The sequence below is a fragment of the Vanessa tameamea genome, chromosome 20, assembly GCF_037043105.1.
Source record: "Vanessa tameamea isolate UH-Manoa-2023 chromosome 20, ilVanTame1 primary haplotype, whole genome shotgun sequence".
In the NCBI taxonomy this organism is placed as follows: domain Eukaryota; kingdom Metazoa; phylum Arthropoda; class Insecta; order Lepidoptera; family Nymphalidae; genus Vanessa; species Vanessa tameamea.
In genome coordinates, this window is record NC_087328.1 from 2,481,452 (window position 1) to 2,497,469 (window position 16,018).

At 33.1% G+C, this 16,018-nt stretch overlaps 1 protein-coding gene across 2 annotated transcripts in view; it reads right to left on the reverse strand.

Moving 5' to 3' along the window:
• The window catches only part of LOC113403784 (uncharacterized), a 69,110-nt gene that overhangs the window by 32,866 nt on the left and 20,226 nt on the right, over nucleotides 1–16,018 (reverse strand). For both annotated transcript variants that reach the window (XM_026644375.2, XM_026644376.2), the window contains exon 2: nucleotides 2,907–3,000. The gene's annotated coding sequence lies outside the window, so the exon portion shown is untranslated. The remainder of the gene's footprint in view (nucleotides 1–2,906; nucleotides 3,001–16,018) is intronic.

Consider the following 16,018-nt stretch of genomic DNA (forward strand, 5'->3'; position numbering starts at 1 on the left):
TACGATATCACTTTAGAGAGCTCTAAAATAATCAGTGTTTCTCTACTATATTGTGCATGTATCTATTAAAAAAACCGCATCAAAATCCGTTGTGTAATTTCAAAGATCTAAGCATACATAGGGGCAGACAACGGTAAGCGACTTTGTTTTATACTATGTAATGTTTACAATATTATAAACGCGGAAGTATCTCTGTCTGTTACTGTTACTGTCTGTCTTAAACCTTAAACTGCTGAACCGATTTAAATTAAATTTGGTATGGATATATTACGAGTCCCGTGGAAGGACACAGGCTACACTTTTATTCGCTCCTCGAGGAGCTAATATTAAAGTTGACAGTTTATGTTATATTCGGGCGAGTAAAGCCGTAGATTGAACTAGTAGTATATAAAAGTAGCTAGTAGCATATTTTCATTGGCGTTAAACGCTCCGCGTAATATCTATAACGTTTCTCAATAAATGGGCTATTGAATGCAAAACGATTTTTTCAAAATATATTTCAAACAAAAATAACTAGACCATTATATCTGGATTTTGTTTATGTGATTTCGGAGGTATTAAAAAACGAATGACTTCTTCGATAACACATCTTGGTAAATTAAATCAAATAGAAATATGAAAACTTGCATTCGAAATTCAACTGTTGAAAAAAACAAAAATGTCCCGACGAATTCGGTTTCGCCGGTTCTTCTCAGGTCTGAATTGTTTTTTTTATTCAAATCGTTCATTGATCGTTTTTTCTTACAGTTGAAGTAAGTGTAATGATTCTATATTGAATAGTTTTGACTCTTGACTTTGAATAACATATTTCAGCTAATTTGGGATGAAGAATGTTGCAAGTGTGAAGTGTTTGATAAGGAACGTTCAGTCAGGCAAGCTGCCAACCATAAGAATGGCAAATCCTCTTTCTGTAATTCAAATAAATAGATTAAGACCAAATGAATGATGTCGATGACGTATATAGTCGTTTTATATCGAACAAAACATGTATTATCATTTACCTAACATTTCAAACATTTAACTCACACTTCCAACCGGAAGACAACAATACTGGGTATTGTTGCTTGGAGGTAGAATATATCAAAATCAAAAATCAAAATCAAAATATACTTTATTCAAGTAGACTTTTACAAGCACTTTTGAATCGTCATTTAACAAACTATATTAAGTAAAGCTACCACCGGTTCGGAATGTAGATTCTAACAAGAAGAACCGGCAAGAAACGCAGTAGTTACTCTTATATGATGAGTATGTGGTACCTACCCAAATGAGCTTACGCAAAGCCCTACCAACGTGTAAAACCATATGATGAATATGATTATAAACGTATAACTTTTTTTGTAACGTCTATGAGAAAAAAATACTAAACCAATAGATATAAAACTCATAACAGAAGATGCAACGTGTTTCGGAGCCGGTTTTATTATATGAAACATAACCAAACGTTATTTTTAAATCGTTTATTATAAGTAGTGACGTCTTTGAATCAAACGATCTATAAGCTATCCATCTAAATGTAAATAAAAGTCTCAAACAACAAGTGCATCCCTAGCGTTCGAACAACACTATTTCCGAGACGAGTTCTTGTGTTTAATTACGGCTCTTGAACTAATGCAAGCATGTGCAGTGTGCATGTCGCAAGAGTAACATATGGAACCCACAGATTGCAATACAATTTGTTCGTTTCCTACGTTTATTTATAGAATACTTTGTTTCATTTTAAGATGATTGGCTATTGGGAGTGCACTGATGCTGTGTACCATCGAGTGGGTTCCGAGGAACGAGTCCCATGAGATAGTCAGTATTTAGTGCGTTTTGTTAAGCATGAAATAATTTATACATAACATAACATAATTTCCTCATTCAAGTTTATTTTTTTATTTCAAAACGCATGACGTTTTTATATTAGCAAGCATAAAACAATTACAATTAAATTCCATTCTTTAAATGGAAAATACATATAATATTATATATGGTTGATAGTGACATAATTATAAAATTTATGTAATTTAATATATGCATAATGGATATATGTATATAATAATAATACTGGCTGCCCGAACCTTTCGTACGGGTATTTTTATTTTCATTCATTAATAGCCTGTAAATTTCCCACTGCTGGGCTAAGGCCTCCTCTCCCGTTGAGGAGAAGGTATGGAGCATATTCCACCACGCTGCTCCAATGCGGGTTGGTGGAATACACATGTGGCAGAATTTCGTTGAAATTAGACACATGCAGGTTTCCTCACGATGTTTTCCTTCACCGCCGAGCACGAGATGAATTATAAACACAAATTAAGCACATGAAAATTCAGTGGTGCCTGCCTGGGTTTGAACCCGAAATCATCGGTTAAGATGCACGCGTTCTAACCACTGGCAAACACTATTAGTGTAGTACAGATGTATGTACCTTAGTATGTAAATTGCGTTATACGTAATTCGGTAGCTTAGGCCGAGTATGAAATACTACTCCAAGACAGCTGAGATATAGTTTCCTGTTGCGGTTAAGAGGTTCGCTTTGTTTTGTGATTCGCGTGAAACCTGTATATACGCAGACATCAGTCTTACGAGACATTCAAAGAAGTATAACTTAAATGTTGCAAATTAAAAAAAAATTGTATACAGATTTTACGTAGTGTAGTTTAGTGAGAGTTTTTAAATTAATATATCTCGACCTAAAGGTCATGATATTAAAAACTAATTACAAATAGTTGTTTTTTTTCGTTATTTATTTTGTTATTGGTTGCGATATATATTTTATTACTAATATAACAATTTGACGTTATTGTATCTGAAATTTATGTGTGTCTCTGTGTGTGCGAATATCCGTATCTGTATATGGGCGTGTGCGTGTGCGTGTGTTATAAATGATCATAAAAAACTATTAATTGTCTTCAATTCCTCACCAGCGATCTGTCAGCGCTCGGGGCTCTGTCCACGCTTCGCGTAAAACTCGAAGGGCTTCACGCAGTGCTGGAGATGCGTGTCTTGCTCGAACACCTGGAAGTTATTATAGTTCATTAAAATATACCCAATTGCCGTAGGTTCTCAGAAAAAAATACTAAGCTTTCTTTGAGCGTAGAAACCATGAAGTAGAGAGCTTGCCTTTTGCAAGAATTTACTAGCTCTAGGGGCTAAAGAAACCATTTAAGTTTTCTTAATTGCTTATTACGTCACTTTTCAATTTGTTAGCATTATTTGTCCAAACAAAGTCTTATTCTATTACAAGCATGCTACAAATACGAAACTCTTTTCGGCAGAATTTTTTTTATTTTATAATAAACATCTTTAAATATTAAGTACGATGAAATATAACATCATATAAACATTTGAACCATTGTATCTGTCCACTAAAATACTCATAAAATATAGCCAGCTCAAACAACCAACCCATGATAGATAGGCGGACGGGAGAATGAGCCACCTGATGGTATGTGGTCACCACCGCCCTTAGACAATGACACTGTAAGAAATATTAACCATTTCTTACATAGCCTTGGGAACATTGGATAACTCACTTCACATCAACTAAGTATTGCTGATTGGGATTTGGGTATCTGATTAGTGCGTGGTACCTTAGGTGCACAACGCCCTGCCAACAAGTGTTTGAAGGGAATTTTCATTTCTGATCAACCGGTATTACGCACTCTTCGACTTCGCGTCAGGCAGGTTTAAAAGTAAAATTCTATTAATTATTTCCATGCAATTCATTAACTGCGCCGATCAGCCAACGCCAACAGAGTGAACGTCCGAATGAACCCACATGTTAAACAATCTTTAATGAATAAGGATTATTGCTCAATACAATACCTACTATAAAGATGATAAAAAACGTATGTAATTAAATCATATTTGATGTAAAACTATAGATTATTTATTTAGTGGAAAGATGTAACTACTGAGTTTCTTGACGGAATTGTTAGAATCTACATTCTGAACCGGTAGCTTAAAATTTAAACATTTACATTGACAATGAAACGCAGATATTAGATATTATCAACCGACGGATCTGCATTGTCAGTTAAATCACTAAGATCACTAGTAAAACATGAAGGCAAAAGAAAAAGCTACTTAACATTTCAAATAACATTGAACTACATATTATTATTATTTTAAAGGAAGTTTTATATCTCAGCAACTAGATGGCGCAGAGTGTTCATTAAATCGCGCTATCAATTGGTAGTTTTGAATATTATGTAAGAATGTAAAAAATAGTTTAAATAAATTTTAATATTTATAATGTACTACTTATCGTAGGTAATGTAATAAATAAATACTCTCACGAATTTAATATTCATTTGACTGATATTTGTGTACTTAGATTACAATCAATGCAACGATTTTTTTTTAATGATTACCTTAGAAATAATATTATTTATATAGCCTTCAAATATAACAAAAAAATATTTACAACTTCGGGTGTTAACCTAGTGATCTAGATGCAGCTGTAAGAGCATAGCTTTTGATTACAGGTGCACTAGGTCATTGACTCGAGACCTACTTCCAGGTCAATCACAGCAACATGTACAACATTTTGTAAATTATATATTCAATTAAGAGACAATAAATCACAATGACAAGAAATAAATATACTTCTTGTCTTGTATATAAAGGGTTTAGAATCTATACTAATATATAAAGCGGAAGAGTTTGTTTGTTTGTTTGTTTAAACGCGCTAATCTCAGGAACTACTGGTCCGATTTGAAAAATTCTTTTTTTGTTGAATAGTTCATTTATAGAGGAAGGCTTTAGGCTATATAACATTACGCTGCGACCAATAGGAGCGCAGCGACAGTGAGAAATGTTGCAAAAACGGGGAAAAATATTCACATTTATGGACTTTCGATGCGTGCGCAGCATAAACGTTTTAAGTTACTCAAAAAATGTGTATGAAAGATATATTCCTCTTTTAATAATAAAAAAAAAGTCCGTGACACTATATGTCTCTTTGTTAAGAGTGTGCTAGCAGGCGGGGCGCGGCGGCGGCTGAGGGGGAGGCGGGTCAGCCCCGCCGCCGCGCTCGCCACTCTCACCCGCGGGTGTAGTTCTGCGAAGTAGCAATGCACATAACGACTTAAAAAAATTAACATTCTTAATAGTTAAATTATTTATCAAAATTAGGTTTTGTTATCAGCTTATTTGCTCATTATTTTTTATCGTTTAAAATCGATTACATTTAAATCATAATCTGCTGTAGTTTTAACTTACGATATAAGATAAAATTTCAATGAACATTCCTTCGTACTTTGCAAGTAAACAATTCAAACGTTTCACGGTATAAATAAGGTATAAAAATTACATTACACACGTAAAAAAGTTCAAATTGGCGAGCGATACTTTCACCGATGCAGATTAATCATCACTGAGAAAATAAATTATGCAAATAAGCAAATAGGTGAATATCGTTTAAAATGACTACACAAATAAATTAGTAGTTCAATATTTCAAGTAATTTCTATTACGTTCAAGCATATTCAACACGGTTGTACTATAATCACCTTATGAAATAATAACACCAAAGGAGAAACAATCTAAACTTCTTATTGTTCGGTTTGTTTATCTTATTACGTTTAAGTTAATATTGTTTGTTTTCAACCGACTTCAAAAAGGAGGAGGTTATCAATTCGTCTGTATTTTTTTTTTATATGTCTGTTACCTCATAACTTTTTCACTGGATTTTGATAATTTTTTTTTGTTTGAAAGGTAGTGCTTCCCGTGGGGCCCCATTTTAATTTTATCCTGTTACGATGATGGTATCCCTATGAAAACGATATAAGTCTTAAATGTGCATTATGTATGTGCGCGATAAATAGGTGAATAACTCAAAATTGTGCCAACCAATTTTAATGATTCTTTTTTTATTATAAAGGATATACTTCAAGGGTACTATGGTGAAAGTTTGGTAAGGTTCTGAGCATAGGATCCATGACAAAGTAACGGTACGGAAGGGAACGGAACAATTCTAAGGAGCACGTTAGCGATAATCGGCCGAATCTTTTAGAAACAAAAATTTTGACAAAAAAAAACCGACTTCAAAAGAGAAAAAAAATAATATGCTCTAAAAAGTAAAAAATAATTGCTTATTATTCTACAACTTAATAATCAAGTAACTTATTCTACTTACCAATATGTAGGTACGTTCTGTGTTTCCACGCAAGGAGATAAGTATGTACCTACCCACTTTAAATCTAACTTAACACAAACCTATGAATAACAAACAATGATCACAATATTTTTTAGATTTATACTATGTAAAATGAAATTAAAAATATTTAGACTATTTAAAAGTCAGCAAAGTTATTACGATAATATATTATAGTTAAAATTATTGTTATTTTTGGAGGCGGTGTCAGTCAAGGTAGGTTTGTAAATATATGATATACTCCAAATTTGTAAATCTGGTCTATCGATAAATACACTTCTTCTTGATGTTTTTTTAAACCCTATACGTACATAGTGGTCCTATATAATGACAGAAAATTGGAATCAAAATTGAGTGTTTAAGCAAACATGTCTACCGTCAGGTATTACAATTCATGAACTTTTCTCCTAATCCAAGACAAAGAAAAGTCATTCAGATTTACTATTACATTTCCTGTTGAACGTTTTGTTTGTTTTGGCAGAGTATGAATTTTGTTTGTGATTTATTTATTTACAATTGACTTTTTCTTTTGTCTTACATCCAGATGTCGATACACCTGCATCGAATTGTTAACAAAAAAAATATTCGCAATCGTACACTATTGTACAATATTTCTTTTATGTTTAAGAAAAGGGTTGTCATAATTGACCGTATAACAATAAGCAATAAAAACACAGATGTTGGTAATTATTAAATTTTATGGCGACCTTTAAGATTTACACTGATGACAAAGAACAATTACTTTTTATGATAGTGAATATATATTATCTATTTGTTTGGGAGGGGGGAGCTCTTAAAAGGACGTGTCGGGCACGGTGTTGTAGTGGTGGCAAAGTGAATATACCTAAAATTCCAGAACCAACGTCAGTTTTTAAAGAACTGATATCAGGCTCAAATCCATCCTCAAAGCATTTCTTAAATCACTCAAGGCAGTATAATACACTTTTTCAAATGACTTCATTTGGTGCGAAAGAAATTCGTGAGGGAAACTTTATGCCTACTTTCAAAATCCAGGGACAAGTTTATCATTTGATCGGTAATTTACTTCCAGCTGAAGGTGCACAAGCCGAATTTTTGCAAATATATTTTGTGTCTCATGCAGATCAGATATCCTTGCGCTCAAACATAAACCCAACCTTGCAAATTGATCTTATCGACGCTCTCCAAACATATCTTCACGATCATAATACGTATATTCAGAGTTTTAAATACAATCTCGAAAATAGATCAACGCATGATTTGAAACTTATTATTCATGCTGATGTGAAACCTCCTAACGAGCATCGAGGTCGGTATAATGCGCCAATAGTAGATGAAGTAGCTGTTCTTTTAATAGATGAAGATAAAGGTTCCCGAGATATTGTGTTGAATAATAGAGAAGGCCGACTTCAACGAGTTTCTGAAACTCATAGATCGTACGACCCACTTCAATATCCTTTACTGTTCCCCTTTGGAAGTGACGGATACTGTATAAATATTCCACAGCAGAATACTGCTGCTAGATCTAAAACAATATCGTGTATGCAGTTTTATGCATTTAGACTCATGGTAAGAATAAATGACTTTAACAGCTTTCATTACTTCAAAAGAATTATTCAACCAATGCGTAATGAAAATCAGGATATAACATTAGCCTATACTGATAACGTATACAATGATGGACTTATCTTAATTGAAGATAAAATTCATGAAATTTCAGATAAATCATTGACTGATTTTGGGCTTCCTGCATCTAAAAGGAATAATTCACATAATAATTTAGATCCTTTAGAAGTAGCACTACGGAAGCCGTATGATGTAAATGAATTAAATCAGTATATTACTGAAAATGAACCAAAATTAGTTAATGACCAGGTGACGGCGTACAATCGTGTTATGTGCAGTATTCGATTTAACGAAGGAAAAATATTTTTTTTGGATACTCCAGGTGGAACTGGAAAGACTTTTATTACTAATCTCATATTAGCAAAAGTAAGGTCTCAGGGAAAAATAGCCTTGGTAGTTGCGTCGTCGGGAATTGCGGCAACTTTATTAGCAGGTGGACGCACAGCTCATTCCACTTTTAAACTGCCTCTAACTGTTTCTTTACAAAAAGATAGCGTGTGCTCTATTCGCAAAAATGGCCCTCTGGGTAAAGTTTTACAAGACGTTTCTTTAATTATCTGGGACGAATGTACCATGATCCATAGAGCTCATGTAGAGGCTCTAGATAGAACTCTCAGAGATATTAGAAGTTGTGATAAAATTATGGGTGGGATTACCGTTATGTTTTCTGGGGATTTTCGACAAACTTTACCGGTAATTTTAAGAGGAACTAGAGCAGACATTGTAAGGTCTTGCCTTAAAAGTTCACCGTTATGGTAATTTGTCCATACCTTAAAACTATCTACGAATATGAGAGCACATTTGGGGGGAGGAAGTACAAATTTTCCTTCAAAGTTACTTTTAATAGGAGATGGAAAAGTACCTCATTCTGAAAATAAAATTGAAATTGATCGCGATTTAGGAGAAAAAGTGACTAGCATAGAGGATTTAATATCAAAAGTTTACCCTAATATCGTCGAAATAGAAAATAAAGATTACCAATGGATGTGTCAAAGGGCAATATTGGCGGCGAGAAATAGTAGCGTTGACGAAATTAACGACCTAATTTTAACCAAACTTCCAGGCGATATAACTACCTACACATCTATTGATAATGTAATGGATCAAGAAGATGCTGTCCATTACCCACAAGAGTTTCTCAATTCTTTAAACCCGAGCGGCCTTCCACCACATTCCCTGAAGTTAAAAATAGGTGCTGCGATAATTTATAGGCCAACTATATGTCGCGTTGTCAAGATCGGGTTGCGGGCAAAATCAGTATGTTCTTCTACCACAAGAAAATAAAACTAAAAATATAATCTACGCTGAAGTACTGTAAAACATATTATTAAATCTTATTGACGATTATAATAACAAAAACCAACGTGAGCAATCAAACGATAATCATGATAGTGTTTCCGACAACTACGCGAACGAAGTCGCGGGCACAGCTAGTAATATATAAAATAAGCTCGATTCACGTTTTAGGTTACTGACGTTCATCACAGATAAAAACACAAGTATATAGTATATAGATAAAAATAAATAGTATATAAGTACGTTGAAAGATTCAACGTCTTGTATGACATAACTAATATACAAAATAAAACATAACTGCGTCAGAAACGTTTTGCAGCGTTGCATAAAATACGACTAGAAATTTTACAATGTAACATTGAGGTAGACTAGGAGTGAATTTTGATTCGGATTCTTTTAATAGATAGATTGATCAAGAGGAATGTTTGTATGTATAGTACATGCACAATATAGTAGAGAAACTCTGATAATTTTAGAGGTTTCTAATGTGATGTCGTAAATAAACACATTTTTATGCGCTGACATAGCAAACGCTGGTTGAACCCTCGGAGATAGATCAAAATAATGTACTACAATATTTTACACTTTAGAGGTCTTTAAAAAAGTCCTCGATTACGAGAAACGATGAGTACGAACAAAAAAGCGGATTGTTTTATCTAATGACTGAAAAACTGTGAACGTTGTAAGATATTCTGTATATTTAGTATCAGCATTGCACTCCTGCGAAGCCGGGGCGGGTCGCTAGTCATGAATAAATTGCACCCGTGCGGAACCTGGCGATGTCGCTAGTATTATTCTAACGGGGTAACTTACGGTAATCTTAATTTTATGACATATACTTACTATTATTGTGAAAAGGTAAAGCTCCTATTATAATTTTCATTTATTTGATTTTGTTTGTACAAAAATTCCTAATGCAAATGTTCAATTGATATGAAAGTTTCATATTATTTTAGATACATACTATGTTTTATATGTTGTAGATGTTATAACATATTGTTCATATGTTATTGTAGTTTGAGTGAACTTGTTTTTACGGTGTAAGTCTGCAAAATGTGATCACAATGAAGTTCTTTGTTTTCACAATAATAAGACTCAGTATATTTTGTACTGCAACAAGAATGTTACGGGCGATGAAAACAGAAGCACGTGAAGCAATAAAAGTCGTTAAATATAAGTGTATTAATAAATTACAGCATTTATTCAACGACACGCAATACAAAGCCATTTTACAGTTTACTTTCGACACGAAATAAACTAACATAACGTCCGACAATTGTCCTCATTATGTTTGGGAAATATTGTTACATTATAAACCAACCTAATCTTAAATGTGCACCTGTTGGGTGACCAATTAATATCGTTTTGTGTGGGACAATCCAGCTTCCAGTTTATGTGTTTCAGACTTCAAAAGCCCCGGAAATATCTTTATGTGGCATAATAGCCCCGTAGTTAAATAAGTTTTTTTTTAAGAACAAGTCAATTAAGAATTTAATAAGGCACTATAATATAAACAAACGCCTCCCTTCCTCTTGAGGAAGGTATGGAGCCTATTCCACCAACGTTTTTTTTGTTTTTATTTACGCTGTAGAAACCTCCAGTAATGTGTCCGGATTATTTAGGATTACAACCCGCTAAAACCTCTGCGATGGCAATTCTCGATACGGATCGGAGGCCACGGGATCGTCTCGATATGACGCATCCGCTACTCCTCCAACGCAGTGAGCTCTTCTCAGGGGGCGAACGTACAAAAGTCCTACCAGCTCTACAAGCTACGTAAAGTTTGAACCTGTAATATTAATTATATAAAATATAAATGCAAAAATATATTTTATCGTCAACATTTTCACACGTGTAAAGGGCACGTAGTTATGCAAAATAAAAAAAAAAAAAGATTAGGTATCAGATCCAGTGATACCACCAAACTATACGTTAATATTTAATACAAAACTCGTAATTTAAATTGGGTTAATTTGGTCTTGCTGTCACAAGTATTGATAACGCTCAAAATAAATTTCCAAGAGTTCCAAGCTCCTCTGATTGATAAGATCTCGCGCAGATTTATATATGAAGGTCACTTGTTTTTACATAGTAAGGCCAACTTATCTCGTGATACTTTTTATGGTTAAAATAACAGATGAGCAGGTAACCTCAATGATGAAAACATTTACTGTACATTTTTATTTTAAGGGCAATTAAATATGTTACTTTGACGGTATGTGGTCACAGCCCACATTACGACTGTTAAAAATATTAACCAAGCCTTACATCGTAAATGCCTCACCAGCCTTGGCAACTAAGCGGTTATGTCTATTGTACCGGAAGTAAGGCTCTCTCACCCTTTAAACCGAAACCTAACAATACTAAATATCACTGTTAGGTGGTAGAATACATAAGTGAGTTGTAGGCGGCCTTGCCAGTTGCCTTGCACAAAGCCCAGGTTGCCCAGTAAAATCAAATCAAAATCAAAATACTCTTTATTATACACCAGTAAACATAAAGTTGAATCACATTTAAGAAAGATGCACAAGAGGCGGCCTTATCGCTAATCAGCGATCTCTTCCAGGCAACCTTAGGGTAGAGGAAAGAAACAGATGTAGAAAGAGATAAGGGTGTACAAGGCAGATATAAACATAATATATGAATACATTATAGTGAAATAATAATATATTTAAAATAAAATAATGTACAGTACCTGGTAGCTAACAAGCATACATATATGTATGTATCTCATTAGATATAAATTATATATAAAATTAAACTAAAATTCTCTCGAACAAAATACATCATTAAAGTGCAAGATAGTATTGTTTCAACATAGTTTTAAATGAAGCAAGTGATTGTGCACGTCTTACTTCAACAGGAAGAGAGTTCCACAGACGAATAGCCTGAACAGTAAAGGAATTTTTATAGAATGAAGTCGAATGAGGAGGAATTTTTAAAAGTAAATTATCTTCAGAACGAAGCGTTCGATTATGAGTAGTACATAAAAATTTAAAATTCTCCTATAAATAGAGCGGAGTTGAAGGATGAAAAAGAATTGAGTAAAGAAGATGGAGAATATGACTATGACAATAATCAAAAAGGCACTCAGAAAAGTCGATATTAAATCTTAATACCCTGCGAAGTCAGAGCAGAAAGCTTGTTTACGACTCTGTTAAATAAATATATGCCCAGAAAGAAGCAACTCAAAAAATGTATTCAGTATTCGTAGAAATGACTCACATAAAACTACTTAAGTGTTATAAGGCTGAATTTCCTTAATTACTTGAAGTGGCCCACGAGTCACAAGACCCTTTAACCGCGATTTATAAACACGCTACAGAAAGTTAATTAAAATTTAACGCTATATCCTGGCGAACATGTTTATTTAACAAGCGACCCGTCCTAACTTCACAAGGGTAAAATGAAGATTAACCTTTAAGGTAATAATGATATAAAAACAGAAGCAACGGCATATATTTTTAATTAAATAAAATAGATCCCATGGCATAATTTAGACCGTGCTAACTTTTTCACTCTACTGTTTTCATCCTATGGTGAATTTTGTAATGATCATATCCGTATCTTGTAATATTTCTAGGTTTTCCGAAAGACCCAAAACGTAACTATCATTTTTATTTGTAGAATACTTTGAAATATGGTATTTATTTTTATGAGGTCTTATACATTACATTACATTAGCAGCCTGTAAATTTCCCACTGGTGGGCTAACGCCTCCTCTCCCTTTGAGGATAAGGTTTAGAGCATATTCCACCACTCAACACACACAGATGTACAGATATACATATACTGTTCAGCAGTATATGTATGTCTGTACCAATAGGCAGACTTTTCTTTAGATATTTCAGAAGACCAAAAAATCTATTGAAAGACGCATTTCGTGTAGCAGTTATAATTTTGGCAGCATTCATTTGGAGAGCGCACACTTTATAATTTTTTCTCCTATATATAATGCTATTCACTTACTACGAATTAATGCATATAAGATTACATCTGTTAAGTTTATTTTATTAAACCTTAGTGTGCGCCTTCATGACTAAATATATACTAGTTATATAGTCATAAAAAAATTAACCTGAAAAAATGCAATATATTCTTACAATATAAATTGAAATAATATTAACCTAGATCTAATTGAAATGGTATACCAAAAGTTAGTGCAAGATGTATAGAAAGCAACAGTGATTTGAGGCGTCTAAGCACTCTTTTGGCATGTGTGGTGAGGCTCGTAATGTGTTACTTTTGTAAGGCATTTTTCTTGTTCAAAATATCTACAAGACTAAATGTATAAGTTGATTGTATTCATTAAATGAAAAATGAGTTCCTTCCTAGAATATTTTGGACCTCTCATAACAATATTTGGAGCTAAATACCCTGACCACTTTGGCTATTGTTGTCCCCGCTCCTAACACAAGTGATAAGCTTAAAAGAAGGAGTAAATAGAAATATTAGTAATTCCTTAAATAATTCGGGATATTGCGACAATTCGGTAAGAAAACGCATTAATGTTTTGATTAGAAATCGTAGAATCGTTTAAAAAAGTTTACAAATATTTTTTATTTAATTTTAATATAATTTATATTTTGTTTTGAAACATAGATAGAACTAAAATATGGCATATATTAAGACTTTCCAATATACTCATAAAAAAAACAAAAATGTATTTTTTTTTATAAATACGAGAGCCAGCAAAACAACTTTTACTTTTTAATGTTATATAATACAGTTTATTTTATCACAGACAACTTTATGGCTTTATTAGCATGCGACAGTAAGGTTAGGGCCTGACTCAGTCTCGATTGCCAGTTAGGGTTGTCACAATCTAAATATAAACTTTTCGTAGTGCCTTGATCTCTGTGTGAAAGGCGAGCACGGTTGATGACTAATTTCAAGAACAAGGGATGTACTGATTAGCGAGTTTGTACGAGTCAATTTTAGTCGATTAATTTTTAAATTGAAGCATCTTATTTAGGGGTTTGTGCACGATGAGTACCAATGAGGTACCACTTATTAGATATTCTATCGCCAAATAGCACTACCTAGTATTGTTGTGTTGAACTTCGTAATTAAGATTAATAGCCCTTTAGAAATGAAAGTATTTGTCTTATTAACAATATATATTTATTATATATTTATTATCTATTATTATTTATTATTATTTATATATTAACAATATAATAGATTTGTCATATACGTATGTATGTATATGAGCAGACTAAATGACCATAAAACGGCCCATTTGTCAGTCCACCTATGTATAAAAAAATAAACCAATATAATTTAAGTTCTTCACCTTTAATATTCTGTAGATTCAAGTACATATTTGTTAAAAGCAGTTTGACATTTCTGAGTTTACTGTTAACCACATAGACTTTTATTTCGGTTGCTCGATTTATCCTATCAATGAATTTATGTTTGTTGAACTATTAAATGTCTGAACTCTTGTATTGAAATATTATACAAAACACAGTGCGTACGCACTAAAACCGTAGAGTAAAGCCAATCAGTCAATAAATATTTCACTCAAGTAGGCATTTATAAATATTGAATCGTCATTTTACTGAATTGTATTTAAAGTAAAGTTAACACCGTTTGGGAATGAAGATTCTACGACGAACCGGCAACGCACTTAATAGTCACTCTCTTCCAATATTTGAGATACAATTTTATGTCAATCTAATACAATTTTTATATAATTTAACTTCCGTGAAAGACAACGAGCGCATGTTAAATGACCTAAAAATCCGACTCTTTATCCAGCAGACATTTACCCGGCAGTAGGGCAATTATAAACTCAACTTTTATATATTAATAGATTAGGCAACCCTATCCCGGTGGAGCCGTCACGTCGACTCGGCGCCGACAAAACGCACATTATGTAGCCATCGTGACGCGATACCCGGTTTGTACAGCCTTCCAAGTATCTACTTAACATTATATTCATATAACAGGTACTAGTACCATTTTCATATAACACAGAGGACATATGACAAAATTGCGATTCTTTCTCTTGACACGAAGAATCTTATTGATTTAGTTTTGCTTCAATCGTAGTTGATTCTAGTTTAATGTGTTTTTATAATATAATAATCATTTGTTAGAAAAACATTAGTAAATGAGGCATATTAAACACAAGATTATACGAGTATAGGTGATAAAAAAAGCGCTGAGCTTATAATTGTTAACTTTCAAGCAGGATATATTTTATATATAATTTTTATTAAACTAACATAATGAATCTCAAATGTTGAAACAGAATAACTACTGAATTTCTTGCCAGCTCTTCTCAGTAGAATCTATGTTCCGAACGGGTAGTAGCTTTACTTTAAATATAGTTCTGTAAATTGGCGATTCAAACCTTCTTGTAAAAGCCTTCTTGAATAAAATATATTGTAATATAATTTATAAAAAACAAATCTGACCAATTGGTCATCTATGACCATATGGGTCTCAGTGTATAATAACATAGTCATCAAACGAAATATAGAGAAGGCACTGCCTAACCTAACTAGGCTAATTCAATAAAGTGAAGGATTCAATAATTCTTACATATTTCGGATTTGTTGATTTCAATAGGTGGCAATGTAAATGAAATACCATTAATAATACTTATGATTTTAATAATTTGATATATAAAAATAGCATTATCTTTTACTGTAGAATATTTGTAAGATTTCATTCAATACAGTTATATTTTCTTAAGGAAAGGGGACAAGGGGAAACGTAGAACTGTCAAGGAAATTTTGCCCTAAATGTAGAAGAATTTTGTAACGTCCAACTTCCAGTAATATAGTATTATTACTGAAACAAGAATATGTAAGAAGTAAACCTTATTGATTTTGAAGAGAGCGTTCCTCGTCCCTCCAAATTTAATATTCCAAGTATATTGGAGCAAGTTTATTTAGGAATGCCAAAACAACAGACGGCGCGACGTTCATATCAGTATCATGGAAATTATGTCAGCGCTTGGTA